This window comes from Cricetulus griseus (assembly GCF_003668045.3).
Source record: "Cricetulus griseus strain 17A/GY chromosome 1 unlocalized genomic scaffold, alternate assembly CriGri-PICRH-1.0 chr1_0, whole genome shotgun sequence".
In the NCBI taxonomy this organism is placed as follows: Eukaryota; Metazoa; Chordata; class Mammalia; order Rodentia; family Cricetidae; genus Cricetulus; species Cricetulus griseus.
Window position 1 is genome coordinate 173,882,228 of NW_023276806.1, and position 14,245 is coordinate 173,896,472.

A 14,245-nucleotide genomic window follows, 5' to 3' on the forward strand; every position below is an offset into this window, starting at 1 on the left:
TAGGCCTTAAATGAAATCAACTCCTTCCATGTAACTTTGTTTGCTGATGGATATGCTAATTAGATTGTACAAATAAATGTATGAACTAACTGTACTGATATGAAAACAACACATTGAAAATCTCAAGTATATATAATACTTTGTCAGTTATAACTCAATAAAGCTGGGAAAAATTTCAAGACTAGTAAACAAAGCAAAAATTATCACAGCATCAAAAGTAGATTGGGCAACTACCACTTTGCTAAAAGCATAATGCCAACTACATTCTAAATATTTATTCTTATGCCCACAGACAAGCATAGTTTCTCAGCCCTCATCAAAGAAACATCTTTCAACAGATAGAGACCATTACAGAAAACCACAGTCAACAAGAGATCGTATTCTATCCAGTCCCAACTGACAGATCTACAGTACAATTCCTGCAGCTGAGGCTCAGAGATCACTGTGGGGACAGAAGGACGTAAGAGCCAGAGGAATCGGAAGTGAAGTGTGTCTCCTAGACATGTCAGAGGTTACACCCATGAGATCTCTTCCCATGGCTGCCTAAGCAAGACCTGAACAACAAAGATACCGATGGACATGCTAGAGTGGAAGGGGCAATCCCCTAGGGCTGCAACCCTAGACAAAGAGCTGGGGAGTGATGAGAATGAGAGAAAAGAGAACCCACAACTGGTTATCAGATACCAAGTGACCAGCCCCAAGATGATATAAGTACAGGTAATATTACCTAAACTAAGCAGGTTGCATTTATGTATTTAGAAATGTGTGTGTGTGTGTGTGTGTGTGTGTGTGTGTGTGTGTGTGTGTGTGTGTGTGTGTGTGTGTGTGTGTCTGTGTCTGTGTAGAGGTCATGGATTTGAGAGCTGGAAGATTTATGAGAGAGAGTGGAGGGAAGCTGGGAACTTCAAAATAATATGAAAAAACTTTTAAAAGTAGTTTGGGCATAGAAATCAAGACAAGGACTAAACACGCTACCTGGCACTATTAAGTCGTAGGAAATCTCTTACAAGGAAAATCTTAGCAGAGAAAGGCCTCAGGAGAGACCTGGGAGCAGAGCTTCTTTGAGGCCGTGACATGGATGTGCGGTGGTCCTCAGGTTCCTGCTCTTTACCCCATCTTTGAAAAATTAGCTAGTTATTGTGTATGTGTGTGTGTGGGGGTTGTATGTGTATGCCAGCATGTATGTATATGTGCACGTGTGTGTACCCATATAAGGGCACACATGCCACAGAGTATAAGTGGAGGTCAGAAGACAACTTGGAGGGTTTGCTTGCCTCCTTTTATCAAGTGGTCCTGGGGCTAAACTCTGGCTCTTAGGGTCAGTGGCGACCTTCACTATCTGAGCTATTTTCCTGGCCCTTTGTCCTATTACCCTCCTTCCCCAGGATTCCTGAGTGCTAGAATCCTTTACTGGGATTATCTATATCTTTTCGTTGTGAGGATAATGCATCTGGCATGAACGGTCACTTCTTCTGTTTTACTCTATGGTACTATTCCTGCCACCAGAACTTTGTCTCCTCTCTCTTCATGTCCAGCTGATGAAGTTCTACCAAGGCCCCACTTAAATCTCATCTCCTCCAAGGTGTCTCTCCAGGAGACAACTCACCTTTCCTACTGCAGATGATCATTGCTTCTGTGAGATTGGACAGGGAGCATTTATGATGGGGAGAATCAAAGCTAGGAGATTGTGCATGCTAGGCAAATGTTCTACTACTAATGCATACTCTCAGCCTAACAAGCCATTTTTATAAGAATATAATATAGGCACACAATTCTATTGTTCTTATAACAAAATTGGCTTAGCCCTGAATCGCTTGACCCCTTTTCTTCTTCTCATGCTCCAGGTCCAAACGCTTGAATCTCTTTAATGCCACTATTCTCTGAGAATTGGTCCAGCATTCTTAAGTCCCAGCACACTACTCTTTATAGTTTTAGCCTTTGAGTGTCCTCCATAACCACTCTGTTTAATGCTATTTTCCCTGGGCATATAGACAGTCATTCCTTTTCTTGTACTGTGTCATTTTGTGGGGTTTGTGCTTGCCACATCACTTATCTTGCAAGTTTTAGGAATATTTAACTTGTTTGTTAGAATACTATCTAGAGAGAAAGTCTAATTTTTGATAGTGAATCCAAATCCTCTCTTGAACTTATTTAATTGCCAGGTTGTATTTCAATGCCTGTAAATAATATATTTATTATTATAGGTGTAAAAAATATATAGTTATGACAGTTATATCTCCTTACTACACTCAACCTTGATTTTGTGTTATTGATCTATATAGATATATACCTCCAAAGCATAGGGATTGAGTCATCTCATCAATCTTATTTTCCTTCTTTCCTCGTTATTACAAGCCATCATTATCTTTAATTGATTAATGGATTAGAATGCATGAGGTAGTATTTTAACATTATTCATCCCCGCATTTAATTAGTACAAAAACTCTGCAAAGTACGTGTGCTGTGATCTCTCTGACGTGATGACAAAGTTGAGGTTATTCAGTCCTTAATCACTAAGTCACAATCTGCCAAAATCCAGGCTCATAACACTTAGGCTGTTTTATGACCCTCAGTGATTTGCAGTGTTCATCTGCATTTTTAGAGATGTTTACCCTGGTTAAAGAAAAAAAGGAATAAATCTATGCTTGATTGCTTAGAATAGAAAGCATAAAAAATTACACCTGAGTATGTCTAGGCTACGAATGGGAAGATTTCTCTTTCACACTTGCCTAATTCTGAAAAGAATGTCATGCTTGTTGTATTTAGTGCCATCTTAGCTCACACTGGTAGTTGAAAAGCAAAGAAAATTCACAGGAAGTTTCGTTTTACTGGCAGTCTGCAGGAAAGCAAACTGGCAGCTGAAGCCACAACAGGTATTTCTTAAAGATGTGTTTGTTCAGTGTTAGGGATGGAACCCATGGCTTATGTGCAGAAGACAAGCACTCTACCAACTGAGCTACATTCCCAGCTTCCTCTTCATGAGCTTTGATGTCTGAGCCATGCCAGATCATGTGAACACAGCCTGGAACGAGGATGCCTATGTTGGAGCATTTCCCTGGATTCCTAATACTCCAGGGAGGCACATCATAGGGCCTGGTGGACCAAAGCAAAAGAAATGATTGGCCTTCACCAACTCCTTTTTTCTAGGAGTTCTACATCTTAGCTCTGCTTGTGGGGTACCAAGCAGGGAAGCGGCTCATGCAAATGTCTGTAGGGGACAGGGTGAGGACAGAAGCTGCCCAACCAAACAGAGGGAGGCTGTGGTACTCATTGCTCTGTGTTGAAGAAGGGCCGTCTCAGGAAAGAGACATCAAGAGAAACCCAAAGGCCACAGTGCTCTGACAGAAAACTGTCCTGGTTATCTATTAGGTGGGAAGTGTGATGAGAGAGTGTAGGATACAAATATGATTATAACATAGTATCACATATTGTGGTGGTTTGAGAGAAATGGCCCCTAAAGGGAGTGGTACTGTTAGGAGGTGTGGCCTTGTTGAAATAGGTGTCACAGTGGAGACAGGCTTTGAGCTCTCATACAGGCTCAAGCCACACCCAGTGAGACAGACCACTTCCTGTTACTTGAGCAAGATGTAGAACTCTCAGCTACCTCTCCAACACCAGGTCTGCTTGCACGATACCCTGTTCCACTATGAAGATTATGGACTAAACTTCTGAAAATCTAAGATACCCGAATTAAATGTTTTTCCTTTATAAGAGATGCTGTGATCATGATGTCTCTTCACAGCAATAGAAACCATAACTAAGACAAATATAATGTTTTCGTAATCTATGATTAGATTTTGCAATGAAAAGAATCAACTAAGTGCTGTGGATGAAGACCTTTAAAGGTGACTGCTACCTTGAGCTACATATAAAAAACAATTCCAAGTGGATTATGGATTTCAACATAAATAGGTTTCAAGTTAAGGTTTCAAACCTTAAACCTTCTAGAAAAAAGCAGGACTTTAAAATAGGATAGGATTTCTTAAAGTACAAAAATACAAACAGTATAGAATTTTGATATATTTGATCTTGAAAGACTTATAAATTTAATTTCATTAAAATAAATTTTAAAGAGTGACCACAAACTTGGAAAAGATATTTGAAGCATATAGTAAATATTTAATATTTGGAAAGTATAAAAAATAAGGAAATACTAAGTTAATAATTAAAAAGTTGGTAAGAGGTATCAAAATATATATCATAGAGGAAAAATGACTCAAATATGAAGAGCTGTTGATTAGTAATCAGGAAGAAAAATAAAACAATAATGATATACTGTTTCATATTCACTATAGGAATATAAATTTTATATCAAGTGTTGATCAGATATAGAGCAACAGGGATTTACACATTGGATATAGAAATGTACATATTGAGTACAGTATTTGGAAACGTTTCTGACATTATTTCACAATTTTGAAGTCATTCAGATACATAGTTCAAGTTCCTGGGATGTACCTTAGAGAAAAGCTTGTCAATGCATATCAAGAGACCTTTCAAGAATTTCCTTAGTAACAACATTTTTAATAGTAAAGGATTAGAAACCACTATGGCACCCTTCAGCAGGAAAATGGATACACAGATCAATAATTGGGTGAGAGTAAACTACTGTAGTAAAATATGTAGTAAAGTATGTAGAGAAGGGTTATTATGCATTCTTTGTGATAAATTTCATAGTGTTGAGCTGAAAAAGCAAAGATACCATGCCTTTGAAGCTGGAAGTTGTGAAGCTTCATTGAGAGGTACGGATGGCCATGTGTGGAGGAATGGCTGCAGACTGATGAGAATTCCCTCCAGGAGGTAGTAGTGGAGGTGGGCACAAAAGAGACATGGAACATTGTCATTGTGTCTTCCAAAGCTGGCTGGTGGCTGCACAGGGATGTTGTGAGAGAATCTTTCTGTACACTATGAAGATGTGTCTCTGCCAAGGCATCTTATGATTGGTTTTAAAAAAGCTGACCAGCCAAGAGCTGGGCAGGAGAGGACAGGTGGGACTTGTGGACAGAGGTAGGAACTCTGGGAAGAAGAAAGATGGGATTTGCTAGCCAGACACAGAGGAAGTGGTATATACCATATTGATGAGAGGTGATGAGCCATGTGGCAGAATGTAGATTAATATAAATGGGTTAATTTAAGTTTTAAGAGCTAGTTGAGAACAGGCCCAAGCTAAGGCCACACTTTCATATTTAATAAGAAGTCTCCATATCATTATTTGGGCTGGTGGTCCAAAGAAAGTCTGACTGCACAGGTACTTGTTTTATGATTGTTGTTTAGAATGTTCATATATATTCTCTTTTCTACTGTATTGCTTAACAATGATGTAGTAAATCAGTGGAGTACTGGAGTGCCACTGAACACATGCGAGTATTTCCCCCATGTGGAGTGTAGGTGAGAGGCAGGAGCTGGACCCACAATGGGTTACAACTGATCTTTGAAAGGCAAAAGGGTTATAATGAGAGAAAGGGACAGAAAGTTCTACTTGGGAAGTATGGGAGGAAAGACATAAATGGGTGAAATGGCACTGATGCCCCCTGAACAACAATGATTGGAGTATAAACAGGGGCTAGAGTGGCAGAGAAGGGTGGGGATTTCATTTAGGGAAGTAGGGATAACCTTCCTTCCCTTCTTTTCATCCAAATTTGGGAACATATCTGGATCACCACCTGCAGGTAAAGGCAGGTTGGTAAAGACTTGGGGATGCAAGAAACTTAGTACACCTGGGACTTAGAAACATAATTTTGGTAGTTATCTGAGTAAGAATGGGAGAAATTAGAGGCGATAATATTACTTTAGGCTTACAAAGATGATGGTTTGTACTATGGCAGAGACAATGGAGTGAAAGGGATAATGCATGATTTAGGATCTCACCCAGGTCCAAATGTATGTCCATTTCCAAAAAGACGCCAGATGAAGGGAGACATCTTGGTTTCCTTCAGGCCAGTTCCTGTTCAAGACTGAACACACTCATGAACTTGGCAGCTAATTGTAGGCGTTGGTTCAGAGGATTGTCCCCAGTTCCCTTTAATGTAGGACATGTCTCTCAGTTTTTTATTGCCTTCTTTGGAACTAGGGAACCACATTTGAAATGAACTCTGTCCAAAATGTATCAATCCATTTTGCTTACTTCCATCTGACCTGTCTCTCTGAGCTGTCATTTTCTCAAGGTCTTAAATGGAATTAACATTAACATGAATAAATTGAAGAGTCTCTTGTTTTTTGCAAGAAGCTGAAGCTGCTGACAACATCCCAGAGACTGGTGGGAAACTCATCCTTTTGGCAGATAATTACACAAGGATACAAGATGCTGACATATATAGAAAGAGCTGGTGGCTGGTTTGAAATAGAAGATAAGTGCATCGAACATCCAACAGTTGGACCTTCACGTTAGGTAGTAAAGGAGTATCAGTCAATAGCGCTGCATCTCCAAGCCTGTCTGTGTTCTGTGTGATACTGGAACAAACAGAGGTGACAGATCCCAATATGAAGAAGAGCTTATTGGAAATCATGCATCCTGTCAAGTTGAACCATTCAGAAGTCTGATGTAGGAGTGACCTTTTTATCCTGGAGTGCCACTCCAACACAATAGGGAACAGGAGGACACAGCACAGGGACAGAAGGGGACTGAATCTGTGGATGGTGACTGTCTGCAAGAGCAATATTCCTGGGGTACAGCAACAAAGAAGAAAGGGGCAGGGCCTTCGATGAATTTAACACTAGAGAATCCAGCTTCAACTGCAGGATGGCAAATGCTGTTTCTTATGGAATCTAAAAGTCTTCTAGAAGCCGAGGGTAAGAATGGCAGGAACCAGAGGCTTGGGAGGGGGTAGAGGAGACACTTTAGAGGGCACAGAAGTAGAATTAGATGACAGGAGGAATATATTCAAGAGACTGTAGCTCATGGCAATATATTCAACTTAAAAATGCAAATGGGGGGTGAGCATTCTCATAAAGCTATCTGCCATGGAAAGTAATGTTGATTAGCTATATTTAATTGCTATCCAATGTGTATATACCTAGAATATCATGTTGCGTATAATAAATGTGAGATTCAATGCCAGCCTCCAAATCGTGCTTGGACCAGGACCAAGGGGTGTTTAACATCCATTTGTGACTTAAAAATTTGTGTAGGTGAAGTGGGCAAATGGAGAGACCATCAAAAGAGCTCTGGGTGTGAAGCAGCTGGCTAAACCCTGCTATGGGGACAGTTTTAATTTGCTCTCAGATGGAGATGATGGCTTGTTATAAAAGAGGAAAGTACACCTACAAGCCTCTTCTCATTGAAGAGGGTAGGAAATGTGTTCTCAGATCAGAGCCCTGCAAACTTTTCCACTCTTTTCAGTAGGCACACCTTCCTAACCCCATGAATAATTAAAATGCAAAGACTCTCCTCAGTTGTAATTTATTCAATTTCCTCTGTCTTTCCATACCAAGATGCAACCCTAATGCTAACCCTCTGATTCTTTACCGAACCTTTAACTAGCCCCCATGGGAAGCTGCTTTTGAAATGGCTCAAAGTTGGGCACTCAACAGAAGAAACAGAGCAGAGAAATGGAGCCCTCCTTGTGTGGATAATGAGGCCCAGTAAGCAACAATGCAGTGTAATGCCAAGCCAGCTGCCTTTACTCCCCGTCGCTCTTCTCTAATCAACCCTCATTCCTCAAAGGAACTCATGCAACTCATTTAACACACAATGTTCACAGGTCGCACACTGAAAAGGGAAGGGGAATGGATTTAACTGCCAGAGGCTTTCCCTTTCCTTCTTGAACAGAGCCAGATGATAAAGGAGGAAGCCCTCATTTGCAGACTTTCCGGAGGAGGATGCAGGTGGGGGCTGAGGGCCAACTGGGCATCAGAACGAGTGGGCTATGACGATAGGAAGAGGGCACATGCATTGCAGATGACCTGGCTGGGCTAGCACCACAGGTGGTGAAGCGCTGCACTCATGTCTCCAGCGTGCTGTGCCCCAGCCCATCAGTTTTGTCATTTCTCCAGTTAGGCAGCCTCACTCCCTCTCCACTCATGTTTTAGTTTCATCAGCCTCAGCTCATTCAACTGCACTGACCTGGAGGGGCTTAGTTAGCCCTGCAGAGCGCAAATCTTCTGCTAAGCTCTGGTTTTCCCAGCAGCCCCCTGAGCAGTTCTCCTGGTGTCTTTCCTAATGGACCCCAGCACACCTGTTGTGGACTCTTTACTCTGTCATGTTTTGCAAAGCCCTACTTTCAAAGTTTTTGGTTATTTCTGACTTGACCTTACTTTGTTTTCTTTCTTTCACACTTGGTGACAAGCAGTTTACACAAGAAGAAAACAGGTCCTGAAATGTCTCAAAGCTTATGGTTAAAGAGCTTTTGAAAGCATAATAGAATTTTACAAATACTACTTCACAGACACCACATAACTCATAATGTGTTTACCTTAGGGCATATTACTTTAAAATAGTAAGAGGTGACTGAGTTAGATGAATGTATGCTATGTTGGTACTGCACTGAGGAGAGACAGTGTCTGTCTGGTTTATCAGCCTCTATGGCCTTGAACTTAGTAAGCACAGTTCATTAGCTTTCAGAGGAAAGGGACCTGAATGCTTCCCATGTTGAAGATTCCTGTTTACACACTACTTGGTATGTACCTGTTTACACACTACTTGGTAGGAATGTGTTTACACACTACTTGATATAGGTATCTGTTTACACACTACTTGGTAGGTATGTGTTTACACCTACTTGGTATGTATCTGTTTACACCTACTTGGTATGTATGAGCACCTCCATATGTAGTGTTGGGCTCTGGAGTACAGGGCACAAATCCAGAGTAGCATGGCTGCTGTTGTCCTGAGGCCCACACACTGGAGAGGCTCCCTTCATACAGCCGCATACAAAGTGTGAAATGAGGACTGTGACAAATGCTATAAAGATGTGTCTGAGAGCCAAGGACAGGGGATGTGAACAGAAAGGAAGTAGAGAGAAACCAAGAAGTTAACCAAGTGAGGGGAGGAGAAAGTGCAATTGAAGGAATCGTGTCCCTGGAGTCCAGTGGGCTACATGGTGCATTGTGGGAGACTGCAGGGAGGTGACTGAGTAGAGCGAAGGTGCAGGAGGAAGGACTGGGAACTTAGGACTGATCTTTACCCTGAAATAAGTGGGGTGCCACTGAGAGCTGTGGTCAGTGGGCAGATGGATCAGCCCAGTGCTTGAAGAGGAACCAATGAATCTAGTAGGTGTAGGAGATGTAAATCCCAGTCAACTTACATGTGAATGCTTAGAGCCTCTTGGCATACAGACTTACTTAAAAGATACTTTGTGTTTCTCTACTTAGGCAAATGCATAGTTTAACAGAACTATATCAGAAGAAAGAGAGAGAACAGGGAGAAAAAGGAAAATGGACTCTGTTGAAGAATTTGCAGGGTCTGAGGAAGCTGCTGGACAGAGCACATTCTTCTTCTCTCTCAGACCCCTTTTATGGACCCTTGAAGCTTCCCAGAAGAAGGGCATGGGGTGGAGGTGATTGTGGCTGTGAGCCCTTGACAGGGTAGCATGTCCAAGCTCTCTCTCTCTCTCTCTCTCTCCCTCCCTCCTTCCCTCCCTCCCTCCCTCCCTCTCTCTCTCTCTCTCTCTGTGTGTGTGTGTGTGTGTGTGTGTGTGTGTGTGTGTGTGTGTGTGTGTGCTGGAAATTGCAATCAGACCTTAGGCAGAACTTTGCTGAGCTACCCAGTTCTTTTCCACTATGTGTGTGAGAGTCTCCTGTTGCCAGGAGCAGTCAGTCTTACCACTGAACCTAGAGGCCTGTTAGTTCAAAGTTGTGTGCTAAGCTATGCAAGATGGCTTCTCTCTCAATTTAGTGAAAACCTCCAGCTAGGCAAGCCTGCATGTCTATGTCCTAGACATGCAACCTGGATGCTGGAGAAGACTGAAGAGAATGCCTCTGAGTGCTCTCTAGGGATGCTTGCTACTAAATGTCCCCTCTCTCAAAGCCGATTGTTCTTAGATTCTACAGGGCTTGACAAACGCTAAGTAATTCAGGCCACTGGAGTATCCTACATGTGAAAGCAAGCATCTTTAAAAGTCCACACACACCAGTGAGACATATGACCCACATTTATACATATTTGTCCCAGGAGATGCATTTGGGAAACTCTTTCAGCTTTCCTGAATTAGTGTATTTTTCTGAAAGTCTATAAGGACCCTGAACACCATGTTCCTGTGGGAGCTGCTTCACTCTCTTTCCACAGCTGTCCTGTGTTCTCCTCCCCCTGACATTTGTTTACAGCAAATGACAAACACAAGGTGGCTGCAATTCTCATGTTGCCTATATACTTATCTTGTTTGACCTGCATAGCTTTTTAAATGAAATTTTTTCAAGTCTAGCTAATTTTTCAAAGCAAAGCAAAACAAAATACAGCTTTTGACTATATGTAGGCTTGTGAGAGAAAAGAAACAGGATAAAGTAATTGAAATAAAGAAAGAGTGTTGGTACCGCACACCTTTAATATCAGCATTCCATAGGCAGAGGCAGGTAGATCTCTATGAGTTCAAGGCCAGCCTGGTGTACAGAGTGACTTCAAGGGCAGCCAAAGTTATACAGAGAAATCCTGTCTCATAAAAGAAAAAAAATAAAAGTAAAAAAAATAGAGTAATGAAAAAGCCACATAAAGATGTAAAATACACAGAGAGTCTGGATACTGTATGCTATTGTGTTGTCTTTAAATTGTTTAATTGCTAGGGAAGAAGCAACAGCTGCTAAAAGACATTTGATTATAAATGCTGCTAAATTAATCCAACTTATATATTTTAAAAATGCCTTGATGTCTAAGTTTAAATATAAGGATGGGTTACTTGGGAAAAGAGTTTTTGCTTGTGTTTCCACAGAAAATGGAAAACTATGGATTCCTTCCAGAACTAATATGGTTTGATGAAGCAAGATCCTGTGAAACAGTGTCCCAAGTGATCCAACATCTAAAACAGCTAAGATGATACAGCCTTACAGACTACAAAACAAGGACCTGGCCAGTTTTCTGTGTTTTATCATGATCCCCATTGCCCTCCAACCAGCAGGAAGCAGTTTGGAATGAACGATGCCCAAATTCCTAATTTATTGTTTATAAATGTTTGTTTTCATTTAAATGGGGTTGGTTATAAATGGTAATGGTCACAGTCAATCTCTTTTAAAAGGAAAAAAGGGGAATAGAATATAGGAATGAATACTTTGCATTGGTATGGATTTTCATTTATTGATACAACTTTAAGGTCAATTTTGTGATATGTATATTTCTCTTGTTTAGGTATTGTGTTTATACAGATCTTTTAAAATGTAATGCATAATTAAATACAGATTGTATATAGTCAGATATAATAGTCAAAACTTACAGTTAGATTTTCTAGATATACAGGGATTTATTTGGGATGGACGGATATTCTTAAAACCTTTCAAAGACCTATGGAATATATGACATTTAAATGGTTTAGGGTTTTTCTTGACAGTGAGACACAACTGCTCCTGGCACACCAATTACATCAGAAAGGAGGATGGGCATTGAAGAAACTCAATATGGAGTTTGCCTTCAACATGGCAAGATTAGCCATTTGGGCAGGAAACTGCTCTTGCCTGGACTGTTTGATAGACTGGACATGCAGGACCCACAGGAAAGTGACTGCTGAACTTGCAAAACAAGATGGTCTTGAAGGGTTCCTGCTTCATGGAGGAGTCTGCCAGAGATTCTACAGGACACACAGATAATTTGACTGACAAACTGCCAATGCAGGTGGACAGTTTAAAATTTTCTGCTTCATGAGAAGTCTGCCAGACACACTGGCCTATAGGCTGAAGATGGATGCCCCAACATTACAGAGCAACTTCATGTGACTGTCCAGGCAGCGAGATGTCTCTGTCAGATCTAAAGTTTATATATTATCCTTCTGTGGTCTTTGATGGAGTTGAAGACAGATAGTTATGGTTATAGTTTTCTGTAGTTATTATAAAAGGTAAGCTACATATAAGACTTTAGACTCACAAAGATAAGATAGATGATAGAATGTTTTCTTTAAAATCTTACTAAATGCTAATGAACTAAATATTGTAACTATAGTTCTTACTTGATAACTGTTTTGTTATATATTTTACTATCTTAATGTTAAACCCTTCTTTTTATTTAGACAGAAAAGAGATGATGGGGGAAGTCCTTCTGTGTTTATGTTTGTGGTATTGGTTGATAATTAAAGCATTGGCCACTGTTGGCCAATAGGGAAGCAAGATAGGTGGGGCTAGGAGTCGAGGAGGATTCTGGGAAATGTAATAAAGAGGAGAGTCACCATGTGATCCTGGGGAAGAGAGGACACATGATTCTGGCATCCTCGATGAGATAAGCTTTATAAAATATATAGATTAATGGTTATGGTTGATACTTAAGACAGAGCTTGCAAATAAGAAATCCCAGTCATTGGTCAGGAGCATTGTAACTAATATTAATCTCTGTGTATTATTTGAGGACCCTAACGTGGTCGTAGAACTCAGGTGGCTGGCGGAAAGAGTTATTACAATTGTGGACTTGGGGAAATAGATTATTTAAAAATAAAAACTTAGGCTTTTAGATAAGCATATCAAATATAAAGACAGGATAAAAGCTGAAAACATAAAAAGAGATGATCCAAAGAAAACTACCTTTCCAATACAGAAAACATTGGCAGGAGTTGGCAGGTGTGACTGTTAATTTCCACTGTCAACTTGGTGGCATTTATATTATAACAGAAACAAACTGGTATGTTTATGAGGGAGTTCCCACCCTATATGTGGGTGGCATCATTCTCTAGTGGGGCCTGGGGGATTGATAAAGGAGGAAGTAGGTTGAGCAGCAAGCATCTCTCTCTGCTTCTGACGGAGGCTACACAGTGGCCTTAACTTCTGGTACCAAGGCTTCCTTCCCTGTCATGATAGACTGTACTCTTGAACAGCGGCGGGTGACAGAAACCCTTCCTTTCCTAGGCTGCTTTTGTCAGACATGTTGTCACAGCGATGAGACGCAAGAGTAACACAGGAGCTCATCACATAATGCGTTTAACTCACCTAGGAATGAAAGATACCTTAATATCAAACTACATGACATCAAAACACACAAGTAAAAGTCAGCCACTCCTCAAAGGAAATTTTACAGGGTAAATATTTTTAGAGTCTGGCTTGGGGTTTAGTAAGTAATAGACAAAAGTGCCGGTGTAGAACAGTTGACTAGAGTGGATGTGAGGCTTCTCTCAGTGGACGTGTCACTGTACTTTCTCCTCCACTCCAGGTACCTGCTATTTTTTTATTATGCATGGGTCTCCCATAGAAATGGGAACATGTTAGGCAAAGGAGTGAGCTGCTACAAATTTGAGAGACTTAAATAATACGTTATATATTATCTGAAGACAATGGAATTATGCTAAAATTCAAGAATATATAAATTTAACCAGAACAATCCCACCCATAAAAAATGCATGAGTAAAAGTGATCATAATGGAGTGAGCCAATCATAATGAAAATTACAATATATTTGGAAGGTAAAGCAGGAATTATGCTTCTTCACATCACAACTATAGCTTTAAATTTAAACATGGAAACGAAGCCTGAGAATTTGAGTATGAGTCAGAGCATGAATCATGTTAGAGACCAGAATGCATTCTAGAACACAGAAATTTAAACAATGAACATGCTAGATAACAAAATATACTTTGAGCAGAAAGCCTCAGTATTGCTGACATGAACATCCAACTACTGGGCAAGAAAAGAAACTACAGGGGGGCTGGATAGATGGCTCAGCGGTTAAGAGCCCTGGCTGCTCTTCCAGAGGACTGGAGTTCAATTCCCAGCACTCACATGCTGGCTCACAACCATCTCTAATGGGCTCTGATGCCCTCTTCTGGTGTACATGCAGATAGAGCACTCAGACAAATAAGATAGATAAATAATTCTTTAAAAAAGAAAGAAAAGGAACTACAGGATGGAGCCAAGGCAAATGGATGGGACAAAAGGAAATATCAAACATCAAAGCAAAAGAACAAGAGGATGAATGTGTGAGCTGGTCATTTGACAAGGCTAAAGGAAAATGGAAAAATCTTGGGCATGACTGTTGAGAGAATAAACATAAGAGCTGAAAGAGGGACAATCCAACTATCATATTACCATATCGACGAAAAAAGATCATTTGATAGCTTTTATGGAACAAGAAAAAGTAACTGAAATTCTGCATCTATTCCTAACAAGACTTCCTGCAAATTAGCGGCAG

General features: G+C 40.6%; 1 protein-coding gene and 1 long non-coding RNA gene across 2 annotated transcripts in view; one reads left to right on the forward strand and one right to left on the reverse strand.

The window, feature by feature from the left end:
* Positions 1-7,387, forward strand: part of LOC118239491 — a 28,661-nt gene extending 21,274 nt beyond the window's left edge. Inside the window, exon 2 of the long non-coding RNA XR_004771812.1 lies at positions 293-7,387. This is a non-coding gene — a long non-coding RNA (uncharacterized LOC118239491). The remainder of the gene's footprint in view (positions 1-292) is intronic.
* The window catches only part of Magi2 (membrane associated guanylate kinase, WW and PDZ domain containing 2), a 1,367,305-nt gene that overhangs the window by 70,048 nt on the left and 1,283,012 nt on the right, over positions 1-14,245 (reverse strand).